The sequence below is a fragment of the Lactuca virosa genome, chromosome 6, assembly GCF_052849685.1.
Source record: "Lactuca virosa cultivar CGN04683 chromosome 6, Lactuca_virosa_CGN04683_v6, whole genome shotgun sequence".
Lineage (NCBI taxonomy): Eukaryota > Viridiplantae > Streptophyta > Magnoliopsida > Asterales > Asteraceae > Lactuca > Lactuca virosa.
Genome location: NC_136431.1, coordinates 117,339,207 through 117,351,266, shown reverse-complemented (window position 1 = coordinate 117,351,266; position 12,060 = coordinate 117,339,207).

Below are 12,060 nucleotides of genomic sequence, written 5' to 3'. Positions count from 1 at the left end.
AACTCTTGGCATTGCCACATGGCACCATTTTAAGTTTCCCTCAAAAGGACCTAGCATATAGGTTTGAGCTAGATAAAATGATGTATATTCTATTTGCTTTGAACAAATAAATACATCATTTATGCCATCTTATGCACAAGATTATTGTGACAATTGTCAAATTCAGGTCATTCTCGGACTCATGCATCTTTTTATAAAAACCATATATGCACAACATGCCATGGCCTAGTAGTGTAAATTAGGTCAAAATCTTGCATAAACTAGGATCCACCTAAAATCTAGGACTAATATACTTGACTCTTACGATTCTAGTAAGTTGTCTAGCTACTGTGGGAAATGTCAATACCCGAATTAGAAGAAACTTCAAACTTTGTTACAATTGAAAAAGGGTATAAAACCCTAAAAATAAATTAAAATATTCTAATTTCATTTCAATATGATGGTGGATAACTAACAAAGTTCCAAAAGCGCTACAGAGCCCAAAAATGAAAATTTATAAACTTTAAAACCTAAAAACTCTATAAGATTTGTTTTGAACCTCCTAATATCAAATTTAAATAATCAAATTATGGGATATAATCAAAGACATAAAAATTTAATTATCAAATATTAATCATAATTTATTAGTTAAAAACAAAGATTTTTAAATAAATCAAGAATTACATAAAGAAGCATTTTTATAAAAATTAGGGTTTTATAAAAATTTAAGAGGGAATCTATTTAATTTAAATTTTAAGAGAGAGGGAGCCTCTCTCACTTATAAAAAATTTGTCCACCCTCTCTCCAAGACTCTCTTTTCCCCAAAAATCTCAATCATTCCCTATTCTCTTACACGTTAACTCCCCTTTCACTCTCTCTCACACTCCACTCCTTACAACACTCAAACTCTCTCTTTCTCTCTCCAAACCCACGAAATTCTCCAGCCAAGAACACCTCTCAACCTTCAAATCTTCATCTTCTAAGGTTGTTCTTCAAGGTAATCACGAAAATCCTTCATCTACCTTCACTTTTCTTTCTTGTTTTAAAGGTTTTTCTTGCACTTCTCATTCTTCTACACATTCCTTATGAACATTCATGAACATATCCATGAATGTCGAGTTTGATGATGATGGTGGTAGGGTTTCACCCAAGAACAACATGCATGTTGTTTAATGGTGAAATCCAAGGACCAAAACCTATGTAAAACCCTAAAATACGGATTTTTACAAGTTTTAAAGGTTCATATACCTTATGCATTCAAGTATTTCCTTTGAAAACATCACTATGAACAAAATATGTTCATGCATGGTCTTCAAACCGTGATGCATGTGATGAACATCAAGTTAAAGAGCTTGATGATCAAAGTACATTGTTAATAGTGCATGTAAATGATTTTATTTATAAAAACATCTAAAAATCCTTTTCTGTTCAAAAAAAACATTTCCACATAATCCCAGTAAGGTAATATGAGGATTTGAAAAATCCCAAGAGTTTTTATCATTTCCTTGATTTATTAAAATTGTTACAAGAAAACAAGGTCATAAATCATATAAATTACTTTCTGAGGTCTATAAATCCTAGATAAATTCGTGGATGACCCTTATGGTATGTAATGACCTATCATTAAGTTTTATCGATTTTTGTTACTGTTTAGTATGACTTTTGATTTTCTTTTTTGTTTAGTCCCAATAAATCAGAAATCCACTTTAGAGAATGTGAAAATGATATCTAGCAATTTTTGCAGCTCCTACCAGAGGTGTAAGACTCAGAAAAATATTTTCAGAATTTTTCATATTGCATTCCTATTTTTCCCCGATTTTAGTATTTATAATGGCCTAAAAATATAAAAAATAGTTCTTCTCATCCAAAAATCATGACAATTTACCAGGACACCTTGCGGTACATTAGCATGCTTAATAAAAATTTTGATGATTTTTCTCTTCTGTATACTATTTTTCTTCTAATTTCCCAAGATTAAATACACTTAAACCCCTTTTTTTATTAGAATAAATGCACAAAAATCATAAAATTGGGTTAAACAGTTTAGAACAATGTCATTTTGGAAAACTTGTACTTTGTTTTGCTTAAACTATGGGTTGTAAAATTTTAAATATTGCTATGGCGATGTATCTTTATCTTTTGCAATGAAACCTTTATCGCTGTCATATCTTGTGTTTCCGCTTTAGCGGGGTGTGACAGAAATGGTATCAGAGCTAAAGTTATAGAGAACATCAGTTTTCTTCTAAGAAAAACACAACCTATAACCAAAACTTATAAATATTTTTTTTTCAAACATATTACTAATATAATTAGGTCGGGAGTTGTATCGTTGGACCTCAATTAAACATAGCCTGATCACCTATGTTTAATTAAGGAAAGATTTATACAAAGCTTGAACTAATTATAATGGGAATATGTTCAACCAAATTTTTGAGAAAACTTTATTTCAAAAAAAAAGGGGTGAATTTTGGTGTGTGTAAGCATTGCATATTATAGGCATTCATTGTTATTTATTTCATATCTCATTGAAACTATGTCTCAGTCCACTATGTCGACATCGTCATCCTCTCGCGCTACCCCCTCGACTGATGAGTCCGACTATGTCACCGTTATCCCTCGACGTGATTCCCCCGCCTCGGTGGAAGAAGACCCCTCGGAAGACACAACGGAGACTCGATGGAGATCAGCAGCGACAACGCCCCGAGTCGGCAACGCGAGGCATCGCCCGCATCGGTGTTACCACAACCACCACTTTATGGGCTTCGTATTCGGAGGACGGCAAGGAAGAGTGTTCCTATCCCAGGAAGGATAGCAACCAGTACATCAGGACTTGGCACAGCAGGGCCTAACATGGCAGGACCGAGAGCACCCCCACCATAGCAAGTTATAGGGATACCTGTCAGGCAGTCAGGTATGACCCCGGAGGAGTCCCGAAGAATGCAATGGATGGCAGCGGACCTACGTCACAGTCTCGTTGTGATAGTTGGGCATCAGGAGGTTTTGGATGAAGTGTTGACAGGGATGGACATCCTGTTTCAGCATTCGATGGAGGCTACTGATACTGCTAATGCTGCTACACGAGTGGCAGGTCGTGCGATGACCGCATATTATGTGTTTGGAGGGCTGTTACTGATTGTGGTGTGGATGTTTCTTGTTGGGATGGCGATTCGTATTTGGTTCTGATATTAGTATTTTATCGTATCATGTAATGAAAACCCATGTAGGGTGTCTTTTGGGAGAAACATTAAAACTTTATTTTGGGATTGATGTATTGTTTTGGTTTTAAGACTATTTCAAATGGTAATGAAGAAGTTTATTTTTATGTTTGAAAACTTTTACTAAGAGGTCAAACCCTAGAATTTATTTAGTCAATGGTTGAATAAAAAGATTTTTCTTTTTCTTTCCTTTCTCAAATCTATATGCATAGTATTAATGCAAACCATTAATTTGACAACACTTATGGTTTTCAAAATAGTAGTGAACTAAATATTATACATTATTTTATGTATTTATACGTATTTCTTCTCTTGTGTCTTAGAACCATGTCAGGAAGGCCTAATCGCGGGCGCCCATAGAACAAAACACCTCAAGTTGTAGCACAACAACTCATGGCAGCAATCCCAAACATTGTTACTCAAGTAACTGCGGGTCTTAATGCTAACCAAGGAACTAGAGGAGCAAATCAGGGAAGCAATGAAAGAGAATGCAACTACAAGTCCTTTATGGCCTGTAAACCTAAGGAATTCCATGGAAAGGAAGGTGCGGTCGGGTTGCTGAAATGGATTGACAGTATGGAGTCGGTCCTTCACATTAGCAAATGCCTCGAGCGCAACAAAGCTGAGTATGCAACTTGTCTACTCCAGGATAGGGCATTGACCTGGTGGAATACTCTAGTGCAAACCCGAGGCCATGCAGCGGCATATCAGCTTACTTGGGAAGACCTAAAGAAGCTGTTGATAGAGGAGTATTGTCCCAAGGATGAAATTCAGAAGCTTGAATCTGAGTTCTGGAACCATTCTATGGTTGGAACACAAATAAAGAAGTACACAGTCCGATTTCATGAACTAGCAAAACTGGTACCTCACATGGTTACTCCTGAGGAGAAACGGATAGATCGTTACATCTGGGGTCTGGCACCAGAGATTCGGGGAATGGTTACTTCAGCAAACCCAACTACCATTCAAAGTGCAGTAAGTCTAGAAAATCGACTAACCAATGATGTGATAAGAACGGGAGCATCGACAAAGGAAAACTCTAGTAGCAAGAGGAAGCCAGCAGATCAAGGAGAGAAGAAGTATGGAGGCAAGTCGGGGAGGAAGCAGAAAGTCTCAAGAAACTTTATGGTAAGAGCCCAGGAGCAAGAACCAGTGAAAACTCAGGAACAGAAAGTCATAGAAATGCAGGAGTGAAAGCAGTACTCAGGACCACATCCGAAGTGCAATAAGTGTAACTTCCATCACAAGGGAGTTTGCCCGGTGTGCCAAAACTGTAATCAGACAGGCCATTACCCGAAGTATTGTAAGCTGAATAAGGATGGAAAAAGGGCATGTTACGATTGCGGGAGTACTGATCACCTCCGTAACGCTTGTCCCAAAATAAACAAGGGGCCTGGTAACAATGGACAAGGCCAAGCTAGGCAAAATTTCCAAGGAAATCAAGGTGGGCGCCCAAGAGGTGTAGCCTTTGTGATTGGTGCAGAAGAAGCTCGTCAGAACCCTGAAGTGATAACAGGTACGTTTCTCCCGAACAATCATTTTGCATCAGTAATATTCGATGCGGGAGCAGATAGGAGTTTCGTTTCTTTAGCATTTAGACCATTAATTGACTTGAAATCGAGAAAGATGAGGAAAACTTATACTATTGAACTTGCTGATGGGTATGAAATTAGGGCTAATGAAATAATTTCAGGCTGTACTTTAAACTTAGCCGATAAACTCTTTAGCATTGACCTAATTCCCATAGAGCTAGGTAGTTTTGATGTAATAGTAGGAATGGATTGGTTATCCAAGAATAGAGCGGACATTGGTTGTTATGAGAAAGTCATTAGGGTACCTCTCCCCAATGAAGAAACCCTTATCATACACGGTGAGAAGCCAGGAAGAAATTTAAACATTGTGTCAAGCATGAAGATTCACAGGTACCTGAAGAAGGATTGTATTGCATTCATGGCCCACGTGATAGAAAGAGAACCTGAAGCTAAGCAACTCAAGGAGATCCCGGTGGTTCAAGACTATCCCGAAGTGTTTCCGAAGGAATTACCCGGTCTACCCCCTCACAGGCAGGTCGAATTTCGGATCGACTTAATTCCCGGAGCAGCACCAGTAGCAAAAGCACCATATCGCCTCGCGCCATCCGAGATGCAAGAACTGTCCGGACAACTTCAAGAACTTCTAGACAAAGGGTTTATACGACCAAGTTCTTCACCTTGGGGAGCCCCCGTTTTATTCGTCAAAAAGAAAGACGGGTCATTCCGAATGTGTATTGATTACAGAGAACTGAACAAGTTGACAATCAAGAATCGATATCCTCTCCCTCGAATTGATGACTTGTTCGATCAGTTGCAGGGCGCTTCATACTTCTCAAAGATCGACCTCCGATCAGGATATCATCAACTAAGAGTTCACGAAGGAGACATTCATAAAACAACATTTAGAACCCGTTATGGACATTATGAGTTCTTAGTCATGCCTTTTGGACTAACGAACGCACCATCTGTTTTCATGGATTTGATGAACAGGGTCTGTAGACCATACCTAGACAAGTTTGTAATCGTATTCATCGATGACATACTTGTTTACTCGCAAACAAAGGAAGATCATGAGAGACATCTGAAGCTAATGTTAGAGCTATTGAAGGAGCAGAAATTGTATGCCAAGTTCACTAAGTGTGAATTTTGGATTCGGGAAATACATTTCCTTGGTCATGTGCTCGGCGAAAGAGGAATTCATGTAGATCCAGCTAAGATCGAGGCAATCAAGAAGCGGGAAGCCCCCAAAACCCCGACAGAAATACGACAGTTTCTAGGATTAGCTGGGTACTACAGACGCTTCATTGAGAATTTCTCCAAGATTGCTCAACCATTAACATCTTTGACCCAAAAGGACAGAAAATTTCTCTGGGAAGAGAAACACGAAGAAGCTTTCAAAATCCTGAAAAACAAACTATGCAATGCACCAATTTTGGCCTTACCAGAGGGATCAGAGAACTTTGTAGTGTATTGTGATGCGTCTCATCAAGGATTAGGATGTGTGTTAATGCAAAAAGATAAGGTCATTGCGTATGCTTCCGGACAACTCAAACCGCATGAGAAGAATTATACAACCCACGATCTAGAACTAGGAGCAATAGTTTTCGCTCTTAAGATATGGAAGCATTATTTGTACGGAACCAAGTGCATCATTTATAACGATCACAAAAGCCTTCAGCATATCCTAGATCAAAAAATGTTAAACATGCGGCAGAGGAGATGGGTAGAGTTGTTAGTGATTATGACTGTGAGATACGATATCACCCAGGCAAGGATAACGTAGTAGCCGACGCTCTTAGCAGAAAAGAAAGAGTGAAACCTTCCCATGTGAGGGCTTTGGGAATGGTAATTCAGACAAGCTTAGAATCTCAAATCATTGATGCCCAGGAGAAAGCCTTGATCAAGGAAAATCTTCCAGGTGAAACTTTACATGGTTTAGAAGTGAGATTTGAAACCAAACCTGATGGAGTTCGTTATTTTAAGGACAGAGTTTGGATTCCAAGGGTTAACAATCTGAGAGACATAGTACTAGAGGAGTCTCATCGATCTAAATACTCAATCCACCTTGGAGCAGATAAGATGTACAAGGATCTTAAAGAGTACTATTGGTGGTCTGGAATGAAAAAGGATATTGCCTTATATGTTGGGAAGTGTTTAACTTGCTCAATAGTCAAAGTTGAACGTCAAAAACCATCCGGCTTATTGCAACAGCCCGAAATTCCCCAATGGAAATGGGAGCAGATATCCATGGATTTCGTTACTAAACTTCCTAAAACTTCTAAAGGTCATGATTCAATTTGGGTCATAGTGGATCGACTGACGAAATCTGCTCACTTTCTCCCTATTCGGGAAGACTTCAAGATAGAAAAATTGGCCCAAATCTACATCGACAAAATTGTTGCTCTGCATGGTGTACCCCTATCTATCATTTCTTATAGAGATAGTCGTTTTACATCATGATTTTGGTGGATGTTACAGAAGGCACTAGGAACCCAAATAAATTTGAGCACCACTTACCACCCTCAGACAGATGGGCAGACGGAGAGAACAATACAAACATTGGAAGACATGCTACGAGCGTGTGTCATTGAATTCAAAGGAAATTGGGATACTCATTTGCCTCTAATCGAGTTTTCCTACAATAACAGTTACCACACGAGTATCCAATGTGCTCAGTATGAAGCATTATATGGACGCAAGTGTCGTTCTCCATTGTGTTGGACAGAAATCGGAGATAGACAATTGTCTAGACTCGACCTTATTCAAGAAACAACTGACAAGATTGCTATCATCAGAGATAGGCTTAAAGCCGCCAGAGATCGTCAGAAAAGTTATGCAGACAATCGTCGAAAACCATTAGAATTCCAAGTTGGAGACAAGGTACTTTTAAAGGTCTCGCCTTGGAAAGGGCTTGTACGTTTTGGTAAGAAAGGAAAACTAAGCCCAAGATATGTTGGACCCTTTGAGATCATTGAAAGGATTGGTCCGCTAGCATATAAACTCAAGTTACCCCAAGAGTTAAGCGCTATTCATGACACATTCCACGTCTCCAATCTTAAGAAATGTTTAGCCGACGAAGCATTGATAGTACCTCTGGAGGAGATTAAGATCAATGATAAGCTAAACTTTGTTGAGGAACCGATAGAAATCCTTGACAGGGAGGTGAAACAACTTAAGCGGAGTAAGATTCCGATTGTGAAAATTCGATGGAACTCAAAATGCGGGTCAGAGTACACCTGGGAGCGTGAGGACTACATGAAGAAAAAGTATCCACAACTTTTTCCATACGATGACAAATGATGACATAGAATGAATTTCGGGACGAAATTCTTTTTGAGTGGGGGATACTGTGACAACTGTCAAATTCAGGTCATTCTCGGACTCATGCATCTTTTTATAAAAACCATATATGCACAACATGCCATGGCCTAATAGTGTAAATTAGGTCAAAATCTTGCATAAACTAGGATCCAACTAAAATCTAGGACTAATATACTTGACTCTTACGATTCTAGTAAGTTGTCTAGCTACTGTGGGAAATACCAATACCCGAATTAGAATAAACTTCAAACTTTGTTACAATTGAAAAAGGGTATAAAACCCTAAAAATAAATTAAAATATTCTAATTTCATTTCAATATGATGGTGGATAACTAACAAAGTTCCAAAAGCGCTAAAGAGCCCAAAAATCAAAATTTATAAACTTTAAAACCTAAAAACTCTATAAGATTTGTTTTGAACCTCCTAATATCAAATTTAAATAATCAAATTATGGGATATAATCAAAGACATAAAAATTTAATTATCAAACATTAATCATAATTTATTAGTTAAAAACAAAGATTTTTAAATAAATCAAGAATTACATAAAGAAGCATTTTTATAAAAATTAGGGTTTTATAAAAATTTAAGAGGGAATCTATTTAATTTAAATTTTAAGAGAGAGGGAGCCTCTCTCACTTATAAAAAATTCGTCCACCCTCTCTCCAAGACTCTCTTTTCCCCAAAAATCTCAATCATTCCCTCTTCTCTTACACGTTAACTCCCCTTTCACTCTCTCTCACACTCCACTCCTTACAACACTCAAACTCTCTCTTTCTCTCTCCAAACCCACGAAATTCTCCAGCCAAGAACACCTCTCAACCTTCAAATCTTCATCTTCTAAGGTTGTTCTTCAAGGTAATCACGAAAATCCTTCATCTACCTTCACTTTTCTTTCTTGTTTTAAAGGTTTTTCTTGCACTTCTCATTCTTCTACACATTCCTTATGAACATTCATGAACATATCCATGAATGTCGAGTTTGATGATGATGGTGGTAGGGTTTCACCCAAGAACAACATGCATGTTGTTTAATGGTGAAATCCAAGGACCAAAACCTATGTAAAACCCTAAAATACGGATTTTTACAAGTTTTAAAGGTTCATATACCTTATGCATTCAAGTATTTCCTTTGAAAACATCACTATGAACAAAATATGTTCATGCATGGTCTTCAAACCGTGATGCATGTGATGAACATCAAGTTAAAGAGCTTGATGATCAAAGTACATTGTTAATAGTGCATGTAAATGATTTTATTTATAAAAACATCTAAAAATCCTTTTCTGTTCAAAAAAAACATTTCCACATAATCCCAGTAAGGTAATATGAGGATTTGAAAAATCCCAAGAGTTTTTATCATTTCCTTGATTTATTAAAATTGTTACAAGAAAACAAGGTCATAAATCATATAAATTACTTTCTGAGGTCTATAAATCCTAGATAAATTTGTGGATGACCCTTATGGTATGTAATGACCTATCATTAAGTTTTATCGATTTTTGTTACTGTTTAGTATGACTTTTGATTTTCTTTTTTGTTTAGTCCCAATAAATCAGAAATCCACTTTACAGAATGTGAAAATGATATCTAGCAATTTTTGCAGCTCCTACCAGAGGTGTAAGACTCAGAAAAATATTTTCAGAATTTTTCATATTGCATTCCTATTTTTCCCCGATTTTAGTATTTATAATGGCCTAAAAATATAAAAAATAGTTCTTCTCATCCAAAAATCATGACAATTTACCAGGACACCTTGCGGTACATTAGCATGCTTAATAAAAATTTTGATGATTTTTCTCTTCTGTATACTATTTTTCTTCTAATTTCCCAAGATTAAATACACTTAAACCCCTTTTTTTATTAGAATAAATGCACAAAAATCATAAAATTGGGTTAAACAGTTTAGAAATCCATTTTTATATTTTTTCCAGCTTAATAATATTCAATAACAGTAATATAAAAAGTTTGGGTTTTTTTGGAAGCTGGTTTCTATTTATTTCATTTTTTATTAGAATAAATGCACAAAAATCATAAAATTGGGTTAAACAGTTTAGAAATCCATTTTTATATTTTTCCCAGCTTAATAATGTTTAATAACAGTAATATAAAAAGTTTGGGTAATTGTCGAAATTGTTTTCTATTTATTTCATTTTTTATTAGAATAAATGCACAAAAATCATAAAATTGGGTTAAACAGTTTAGAAATCCATTTTTATATTTTTCCCAGCTTAATAATGTTTAAACAGTTTGGAAACTGTTTTCTATTTATTTGATTTTTTATTGGAATAAATGCACAAAAATCATAAAATCGGGTTAAACATTTTAGAAGACCATTTTTATATTTTTCCCAGCTTAAGTATGTCTAATGACAGTATTATAAAAAGTTTGAGAATTTTTATCTTTTGGATGCTATTTTTCATGAATTTATATTGTTATGAAGGCTTAAAATTTTGGAAAATAGTTTAATCACATCAAAAATTCAAGGGAAATTTTCTGGAAGACCTCTACTGTATTTAGAATGAAAATACAAGGTTTGACAATTTTTGGAAACTGTTTGGTAATATTTTACATTTTTAGGAGTTTAAAACACCTTTAAATGTGTTGAAATACCCTCAATTAGTATTACAAAAAGAAAAATATGGAAAATTAATATCCAAAATTGTCTTAACCACATGAGTTATAAAATTTCATAATTTCAGAAAAATGGTAACCAATTAATATAAAACTAATATTAGAACAAAAAAATTTGGCATTTCTCTATATGTAGAGTTTAGTATATTAGCATTAGATTTCGACATAGAAACTCACTAGTGTGTGTTTGATGTCGTAGGATCCAGGTAGTAAGGCGTTGGTGTATTCCGAGGCACCACTTGTACCTACTTGAAACATTGTGAGTATTCACGCACTCCCCTATTTTCAGTTTTTATGTTTTGGGGTGGAAAAGCATGTCCCGAAAAACTATTATTTGTTCGTTGTATTTAAATTGATTTGTATCAAACATGATTGTTATTTTATTGCTATATCTCTGTATGTATGTCTATGCAACACGGAACATGAGAACTTATCGTCTTAAGGACCTTCCCTTACACTTTTCTCTAACCATTAACTCTTTGAGCCAATGGTCATTATGGATAGCGCTATTAGGAATTGACAACTCCTCACTCGCCCGATTGCTGGAGTGCATGATACCATATAATCTATGGAACGATAAGCATAGATCTTGATAGGGCTTCAGTCATAGGCTTGGTTGAGAACTCATTGTTTGCTCATACACATACAAACTTGTTATTTATTATGGCAATAAACTCGTTTATCAATTATAGCAATCAACTTTGTTTCTCATTATAGAAATGAACTTGGTTTCTCATTAAAGCAATGCACTTGTATTTATGGAAAGTCTTATACCAAATCTTGATTTTATAAACTTGTGAACTCACCAACTATTTTCATAGTTGACACTCGTTTTACATGCTTTTTCAGGAAATAATTAGTAAGTGGATATAAAGATCCATCATCATAGAGCATGCTGCATCGTGTGGAAGTTATTTTATAAAGTTATATTTTGAACAATGTCATTTTGGAAAACTTGTACTTTGTTTTGCTTAAACTATGGGTTGTAAACTTTTAAATATTGCTATGGTGATGTATCTTTATCTTTTGCAATGAAACCTTTATCGCTGTCATATCTTGTGTTTCCGCTTTAGCGGGGTGTGACAATTATGTATATGATTATGTTGTGAACATATCATAAGATGCCAATTAGATACATGGGTAAGTAGCTAGATAACTATAATGACATTCTAAGACTGCTTAGGAAGAATTAAGAAAATGTATATGAGTTAATCAATTTAGAAGAAAATCTTTATGTAAAGAACTACACAAGATGCTAACTTCAAAACATATATATATATATATATATATATATATATATATATGTGTGTGTGTGTGTGTGTGTGTGTATATATAATTATGAATTATAATTATATTATGACTTCATTATGGAATGTATTG